The following is an 8,259-nucleotide window of genomic DNA, read 5'->3' on the forward strand; positions in this document are numbered from 1 at the left end:
GTCCAGCTGCCTGAATGGACCAGGACCAGACACACAATAGAGAACAAAGGCCAAGTGGGTGCTGTAAGAAGGGTGAGGGAGAGAGCAGTCGACAGCAGGGCTAAGCATGACATAAAATCAATCATCTGTTTCAAGCCAAACAAGCCAGCTACTGTCCATTTCAGGCTCAGTAACCCTGAAGAGGAAAAAACAAAGGACTAAGCAAAATTCAGACAGTGTCTTTCTGCCACACCTGTATGGTCATTCTTCCCCTGAAGTCGAAGTCAAATGGGCTGCTATTAAAGACTGACTCAGCGCACCAAAACAACAGCAACATTAAAAGGATAATAACCAACAGGGTTACTGTAGTGATAAACTGAAAATTTCTCTGTTGGGGAGCTAACTAAGCTAAACATTTTAAAAAGCTTCAGAGAACACTCGAGTTTTCATGAATAGCAGAATTCCCTTTAAAATACTACTAAATGTGGGAAGAGATGTTTTCCAAGGAGTAGTCTAGCAAAGGTATGAGAGGAACCCCCCACCCCCCACACACACAAAAGGAGGAGGAATCTTGTTGTTAGGTAAGCTCATGCTCTGACATAATATAAACCCTCTGTCCTACACCACGTGATCTCACTGCATGACAAACACATTTACATGACATTTCCATTTCCTCTTTTGGGTGACAGTACTATCTAGAGTGGCATGAGGCCTTGCCCTGCCACCACGTTGCTGCAGCATACATATGCTGTACTTTCTGGTGTGAGACTGGAAGGTGTCACTCAAAGGAGAAAAGAGTGGACCTTGGCAGCCATTTTGAACTGCTGTTATATATAAGCCTTTCATAGTCCAAGTCAGATATCCCTCTCTTCCCCCCCCAAGTTGCACTGGTCACTCATTTACCCCATTTTTAGTCCCAGTGTTGTGCATTAGAAAAAAGGGCATCTGCAGCAGACTCTTGTCTGGATTGACTTTGATACCAAAAAAAAGAAAAAGAAAAAAAAAAGAAAATGCTTTTCCTTCTGCTCCGTTTTATTTTTAAGCTTTCTACCAGACTGACAGCACCCTCAGGGCACTCACATCCAGATTTGTCCTTTTAGATTTTCCAATCTGATGTTTTTTAAAAAAAACAGCTGGGCAGTTCATCATCATCACAATTATTATTGTGGTGAGCAGTGGAAGAGGCAGTAAGACTGGAGAGGAAAGAAAGAAACAGGATTAATGTGGCGAAGTCTAAAATGGCTGCCTGCAGTTCAAAAGGTGGACGGGACAGACAGAAACTCTAAGCTGTATGCAAAACCACATACCAGTAGAGAGCAAGATGAGCAATGTGAGGTAAGACAAAGAAAAGGAAATGAAGGACACAACATCACAGTGCACTAAAACAAGGAGAGAGAGAGAGAGAGAGAGAGAGAGAGAGAGAGAGAGAGAGAGAGAGAGAGCAAGCAAGCAAGCATGCAAGCAAGCAAAAGAGACGATTACATGGATTGCCTGCTTCACCCCCCTTCAGCCTTTTCTTTTTTTTTTTTTTTTTTTAACCCTAGCCGCCTCCTCCTCCTCCATTATTCTCCCAAGAAGCATTGCTTCTCGGCACAAAACAGAATTAACCAGTGCAGCCCTCTGCAACACTGCTCCCCCAGCACTGAGGAAGAGCTGCGCCCCATTGGAGCAACTTCAGAGCTCATGCACCAATAGGAAGCCACCACTAAGGCAGGCGTCACAGGGACTTGTTTTTAACCCTGTTGTGAAAGACAGCAAGCCGCATAACACACAGCGGCTGCAGAGGAAATGCTACAGAGGAGAAAGTAATATGTACCTAAAATTAAGAAGAAAAGGCTTGATGGGTAGCTCAAGGGTACTGAAGATATTAAAAAGATAAATAACACTTTAAGAATTTATTTTTAAAAAGATTAATTTGTATTTAAGGAATAAAACATTGTTAATAAAATGCACCGCAACTAAAATGCATATGACACATTCACTGAAGTGAATACAGGTTACATGGAACCACAATGGTAACTTGGCTAACTTGATCACATGAGCACAGCACACACAAAACCTTATTACAATATCAATAGCTACACCTGCCCTCCATGTAATGATACAGAGTGTCATCAGCATGCAAATGGCAAGCTAAGAGGATAGGGTCCCCCCCCCACCTTTCCCTCACAGCAACAAACCCTGCGCCCTTCTCCCACTGTCTGCACGCAGAGAGAATCCTGTCTTCATTTGGAAATAGGCCAACATCCTGCTTTATTCTCCTCTGTACATAAACATAAACCAGAGTTAAAAACCTCTAAAGATTTTGCATGATCCACAGTGCCTACTCGGGCCAATTATGCTTTCAAGGACATGTCATGAAGCAGTTATATGTCTTTGTCTTAAATTGCTAGGTGAAAATTATTAAGTGAAGCGGAGCATTTCTCACCAACACAAAAACTGGGCCAAGCTAACCTTGTCTGTCTGCACATTCTTCATATTGCCAAATTTTCAGCGGCCCATAGTGGGAAAGAAGGGTCCATGTCCCTCAGACATTTCCACTCACATGTACACACAAGTACTGATTATTATGCTCTCAAAGACAGCCTAACTGATGTAACTACCCCTACCCCCACCACAAAAACACACACCTCTCGCTAAAACATATGCAAAGCTGATAGGCCTGGAAAACCAATATGGCAGACGGCTTTCCGACAGAGCAGTAACAAGCAACCCAGCAGTACAGTTTTAGCTTCCCTGGAGTGGTGGGTCAAGTAAGTAACATTTGCTGCTGTATGTACTTGCCCCTGCCCTAAATACTAGATGCATTTCTTACTCTCTCCCATGTCCCTGTCTCTGTTAGTAAGTGTATTGTTTGTTCAAGATAAGAAATGGGGGGGGGGAAGAGAGAGAGACTGCAGCTCACTCTGTCTATTAAAAGACAGGAAACATATTCAGAGAATGCTAGTTGCAACCGATCAAAACAATCCTTGGAAAACTGATCTGGCTTCCAATAGTCATACAGATCGATCCAAATACTCTGGCTGAACCCCCAGCAAGGCACGTTTAACCTTTGTACTCATGAAGCTAGGTAAAAGAGGGCTCAGTGGAGAAGAAGCCACATATGTTTTGTAGCCTCAAATCTCCTTATTAGGTAGATTTTTAGTGGTGAGCAACCAAACAACAAATAACTTAACGATTACCATCTGGGTTCATAGTATAGTATTCAGTTACATAAGTAATTTAAAACTAAAATAAATGAAAAAATAATAATGGAAATGAGACAAAATAAAGCCCTTGTGAATTCAAGACAGATCTCACGTCCAGTGGTTTTGATTCAACTGTCCTACCAAAGCAAAAGCACTGTCTCCCTTCTCTACTTGCTGCGTCCACAGCGCCGAATTTCAGCTCCGCACAATGCAAGCTTATGTGGTGCGACTCAGAGGAGAAACTCTACTCTGGCAACAAACTGGGCAACAGTTTGTATTCCGAAATACGCTCATCATGAAATAAGCCACACAGGGAAAGGTATTGTTTTATGCTATTACTTTGCATAGAGATACTGTAATCTAAACTTCGAAATCGAATAACAATCCAGAGCTTCTTTCCTTCTCACCCCAACGGAGGTGTAGGTGAAAACGAAATACGGTGTCATAATCAAGAAAAGGTTGGGAATGTCAAACACCACAAAGTACGACGTGTTAAAACGTAACGAGACGTTTAGTAGTCTTCAACTTGAGTAAAAGTTGTGATTGCTACAGTCAGACTTCAACAGTGCTACTCACACGCTGGAATTAAAAAAATGGAGGCTAAAAAAGGAAACAAGCGCTCCCCTCTCTGAAATACCACCCATTTCTTTTAACCGCCACCACGGAGACTGGGGGTTGGTAGGTTGGGGGAGGTGAAGAACAGCAAGTCACTACCCAACAACTCTGGTTTTCTGTTTGTTAGAGCTAGAACCTACATCCACAGAGGGAAAACAAGAGGCAAGAGATATATGGCCAAAGCACAACTGAGCTTTTTCAGTATGAACAACACACCCGAGCGAAGCTAGGAATGAGACAAATGCATTAACATGATGTAGCAAACACCACCATGATGTGAGCGCCGTATTTTCCATAAAACTCGGGGCAGAAATCCACCGGATTTCGGCTTGCAAACACATCATCGTGTGTATACACATCAAAGACTTCTCTGCGTGTGCATGAGCTGTAGAATACTGGTTCAAAATAAGGACACAATTGCCTGGAGAACATTCAGAAAGTTAGCTCAAAGGCTAGGTTAGCATTTGTTGCCTCCGCTAACGTTCTCCAACGCAGCAGCTGGCCGCTGAGCTTACATCAGTGGCAAACCATTTCACGACTTTACTTTCAAACACTTTGAGAATTTCGTGGTAACAATGGAAACAATTTAAAACAATGCTGTCAATAAACAACGCAACAAATCGTTTTTGACTTAAGGTAAAACAAGTTTGCATTTTCCTGTGCGCTCTGGTTCTGAACTTTTAAGCCCAACAAACAGAATGCATTTCTATTCTAATCTGACACTAACACAATAACATGCCTAGAAACGCAAAAGTGTAGTGTGCTGTTACTAATGTTTTGAATTTGTAAGGTTAACCACTGCGGGGGCTTGGTATTCAAACTTAAACAACTTGAAGTTTATTTATAAATGTTTGAAAACGACATTAGTTCTCTCGTGGAAAAATACAGTTTACTTAAGTACTCGTGTAACGTTAGAACGACAGCCAACTGGGACACGTTTAGCTTTCACATTAACACCAATAAAATAATAAGAAAAATAATTAAGGGACCTCGAATGGCCTAAATGCTACACGAGTAAAACTCGTGTTAACTTACATGATGTTACTAACAGATTTACGTACGTAGTTCAAATACTGGTCGAACATTAGAGCTCAACAAAACTAACAGTGTAGTGTGATGGATTCTCAGACTACCGAGCTAGCTATAAAAAAAACAACACGAGGAGCCGACGAAAAGGGCACGGAAGTCCAGACACAGCCCGGAGCAGCCCTGTAAGGCAGACCATCGATAAAGGTGGCTTTTTAGCCAGCCAAGCAAACTACTCTTCTGGAAATAACTTATTGTAATAAATTGAAGTAGGCGCTAGGTACTTAGCTAGCTAAGTTATGTAGCTTCGTAGCTGAGGTGGGTAGACGGAAAATATGGTTATTTGGTGTGTTGGTTATAGTTACAAACCCTCGTATATAGCGAGAACTATATAGCCAATTGACACAAATGTTAAGTACTCACCTAAAGAGGCATTCCAAACTTGTATAAACGAGGTAATATAATGTAAAGTAGGAAGTCCTTAGAGCATCCCAACATCGATTCCAATCAGGCCTGTATATCGGCCTCGGAGTCTCCTGTATCCTTTGCCCTTATAAGTGGCTCCCTCTCCAGGGTTAGGAAACAAACTTCTCAGGGTCTCCCACGCATAGACGGAAAGTTAAATTCCCTGTGCTGTTCACGTGCACTGCATCCATTGAGTATCTATATTAGCTCCCCGGCAAATACATCAGTTTATTTTAGTGTCTTGTATATTTACAATCGCTATTTATAATGGGGCATAAGCTGCTGTATGTGATACAGAGCTCTGATTCTGTCTCGGTCCTTACATTCGCAGAGGCGCCCATCCCCCTCCTCGCCGGCATCGACCGCGGGTCCCAGCGAAACTGACACACAACCACGCCACGGGGTTTCCCTGGCGACCGTGCAGGGGCCCTCTCCTTGGGCGGCCCTTGCTGATGTTTCCCGCCTCTCGTCAGTGATTCGATTCCAATATGTCACTCATGTTACGCACGCGATATACGTGCAAGTCATTGGCGAAAGGCAGCGTCGATTATTTTTTTCCTTTTACTACGTAAAACAGGGCGGGTACTGCTTTGAGGAGTGGTGCGAAAATTTCCTTTCATTATATGTGTGTAGTGGTGGTGAACAGGCAGGAGTGAATGGCAGGATCGGGAGATAATTTGATACCCAGCAGAGGATCTGTACCTTCAGAGTTTCGGGAATTGTTCTTTATTAAATTCACATGCCGTGGAATTTATTTTAAGTCGTTAGTGGGATTATTACTTTTTATTTGTGTGTTACTTTCATCTACTGTGGAAGGAGTGTTTGTACTAATACATAGTAGCAAGCGTTAGCTACACGGGGTCTCTGGGGCCCAGTTCCAGGGACACCAAAGGCAGGGTTAGCCCACTGGGTCAGCCCCACCTACCGATATGTCAGATGAATGGAGTATGAGGTGTCGTTTTGGTAGCGTCTGCTGAGGGGTTGGACAGGGAACTTGACCAGTACTCCTGGGTTGCATCCACTTATTACTGGTCCCTCCTACTTCTGTCCCGCTGCCGAAACCAGTATCTTCCTACACTTGTACAGAAAAAAGTGGCCGTCACAACGAAAACAACGCTAGCCGTTGCTCAATAAATCCAATCCCGGGAGTTATATCCGAAAAATGAGCACCTTCTTTTTCTGTGATTTTAGCATTTATACAGAAGAACACTGAGACGCAGCCGAACATTGTCGAACATTGTCGCCCAGCCTACTGCACACATTGGATATACAAAATCATCTAAGGGGATACATTTTCAAAAGATACAAGTACACGACGGATAATTTTGCCACATTTATAATCAAACTAGTCACGATGACGCCATTGGTTTGTTATCGTGTCATGAGACTCAGGAGCGACTTTGGATTGGCTACGATGATAAATGCCAACGTCATTTGTTGCAGGGTCTGACGAACGACGAGATTAGACAGCAAGAATAACACAATTTGTACATTGTACTTTGGGGCTTCTATAATAAAGTTAGCTCTTAGATACTCAGATAACAGAATCGAGAAAAACAATCGACGTCAAAAGGATTTGACAGTTCTATTTTGGTTATATTTGACTGATTAGAGCAGTATACCACGCCCAGAAGTGCTTTAGAGGTACAACTTTGGGCTAAACTGGACATAAGAACTATGTTTTGTTCAAATACATCTGAAGGGTTAAAGTAAACGTCAAAGCCAGGGTTCCAAATTAGTATCAATCTACCTAAATACACAAATGTGTTTATGGTGAACAGGTACGTAGCACAGTTGCAGTGTTTGATGTTTATCTGATTACTTGAGATAACATTCACATATCCCTCTTTGAACACTGAAATCGTTTTTAAAAGCAGGTCTTGAGCTTATTAACAGATGGAAAACGACCAAGTTTCCCAGCCGCACTGTGTTGGCAGGCTGTGGCCATACTTAACAGTACTGCCGTGAAAAAGCAGTGTCATGTGGCCCAGTCCAAACTATGCACTGCAACACTGCTGTGTTCAACCCTCCCCCACTGCCACAGCTTCAGTAAATCTTTCATCTGCTCACCGTCTCTGCGTGAGGTTCTGTAATGTGAAAACACAATGCACACCTTGTTACTTCATTTGGAGGTTGTCGTTGTTTTTTTTAATTGTCCTTATAATCTGAAGCACTTACACAAATCCATTTATAAGACAGGTGTTATCAAAGTGTGGACACATTACTAAAAATGACATAACCATAGGATCACAACAGTCTGTTCAATAAATATTAATACTGCATGCATGACACTACTTGCCCCCCTCTATGATTGTTGTTACACAAGATCCTAAGTAATAAGCTCAGAACGGAACAGAAGGGACTTGCTCAAGATATATATATATATTTTAGTGACAACATGGAAACATGACAGCTCACAATTTTGTGTATTGATATTAATGTGCAGAAACTTATTACATGACAATTTGGCTTCACAGAACTTCTATCATCAAACTCAAACAAGAAAATCCAAATCTAACTTTTTACCTCCTTTGCAAGAAGACAAAAAATAAAACATCAATGTCTAGTAACTGTGCATACTGTTTATGATGGCACACCACAGGTTCTAAGAATATGGCCCTAACAAGCAGGTGTATATAAAATATAGTTGTTTATCAATAAGTGGTTTTAGTGACTCTCTAGATCAGGGATCTTCGTGAGAAGTTGCATATAGACACAAAATCATTACATCATCAAAAAGAGTGTTCACATATTAGATAATAGATCACCCTCACTGAGGAACAGTGACTCGCCAGAAGTACTACATCTGATTAAGCTTTAACTTTAATGACATAAATGTGTGTGTCTGCATTAAAAGGCCCTTTGAATAAGCATATTTACAATATTGGCTAACCAGGAAATACACTGAAAGTGGCCAGATTAAGCATGTGTATACTGACTCTACTCTCTACTGAGACTATTCTTAGCAGGTTACTTTTTTTAGGTC

The 8,259-nt window shown here is 41.8% G+C and overlaps 1 protein-coding gene across 5 annotated transcripts in view; it reads right to left on the bottom strand.

Moving 5' to 3' along the window:
* The window catches only part of setd5 (SET domain containing 5), a 30,484-nt gene extending 24,813 nt beyond the window's left edge, over window positions 1-5,671 (bottom strand). For 3 of the 5 annotated variants that reach the window (XM_014338836.2, XM_042226623.1, XM_014338835.2), the window contains exon 1: window positions 5,232-5,670. The gene's annotated coding sequence lies outside the window, so the exon portion shown is untranslated. Of the gene's footprint in view, window positions 1-5,231 lie in introns of all 5 variants that reach the window. The other 2 variants (XM_014338834.2, XM_014338832.2) reach the window with 1 other exon arrangement.
* Window positions 5,672-8,259: the final 2,588 nt, after the last annotated feature.

The sequence above is a fragment of the Haplochromis burtoni genome, unplaced genomic scaffold (assembly GCF_018398535.1).
Source record: "Haplochromis burtoni strain Fernald_Lab_line unplaced genomic scaffold, NCSU_Asbu1 Contig_221, whole genome shotgun sequence".
NCBI lineage: Eukaryota > Metazoa > Chordata > Actinopteri > Cichliformes > Cichlidae > Haplochromis > Haplochromis burtoni.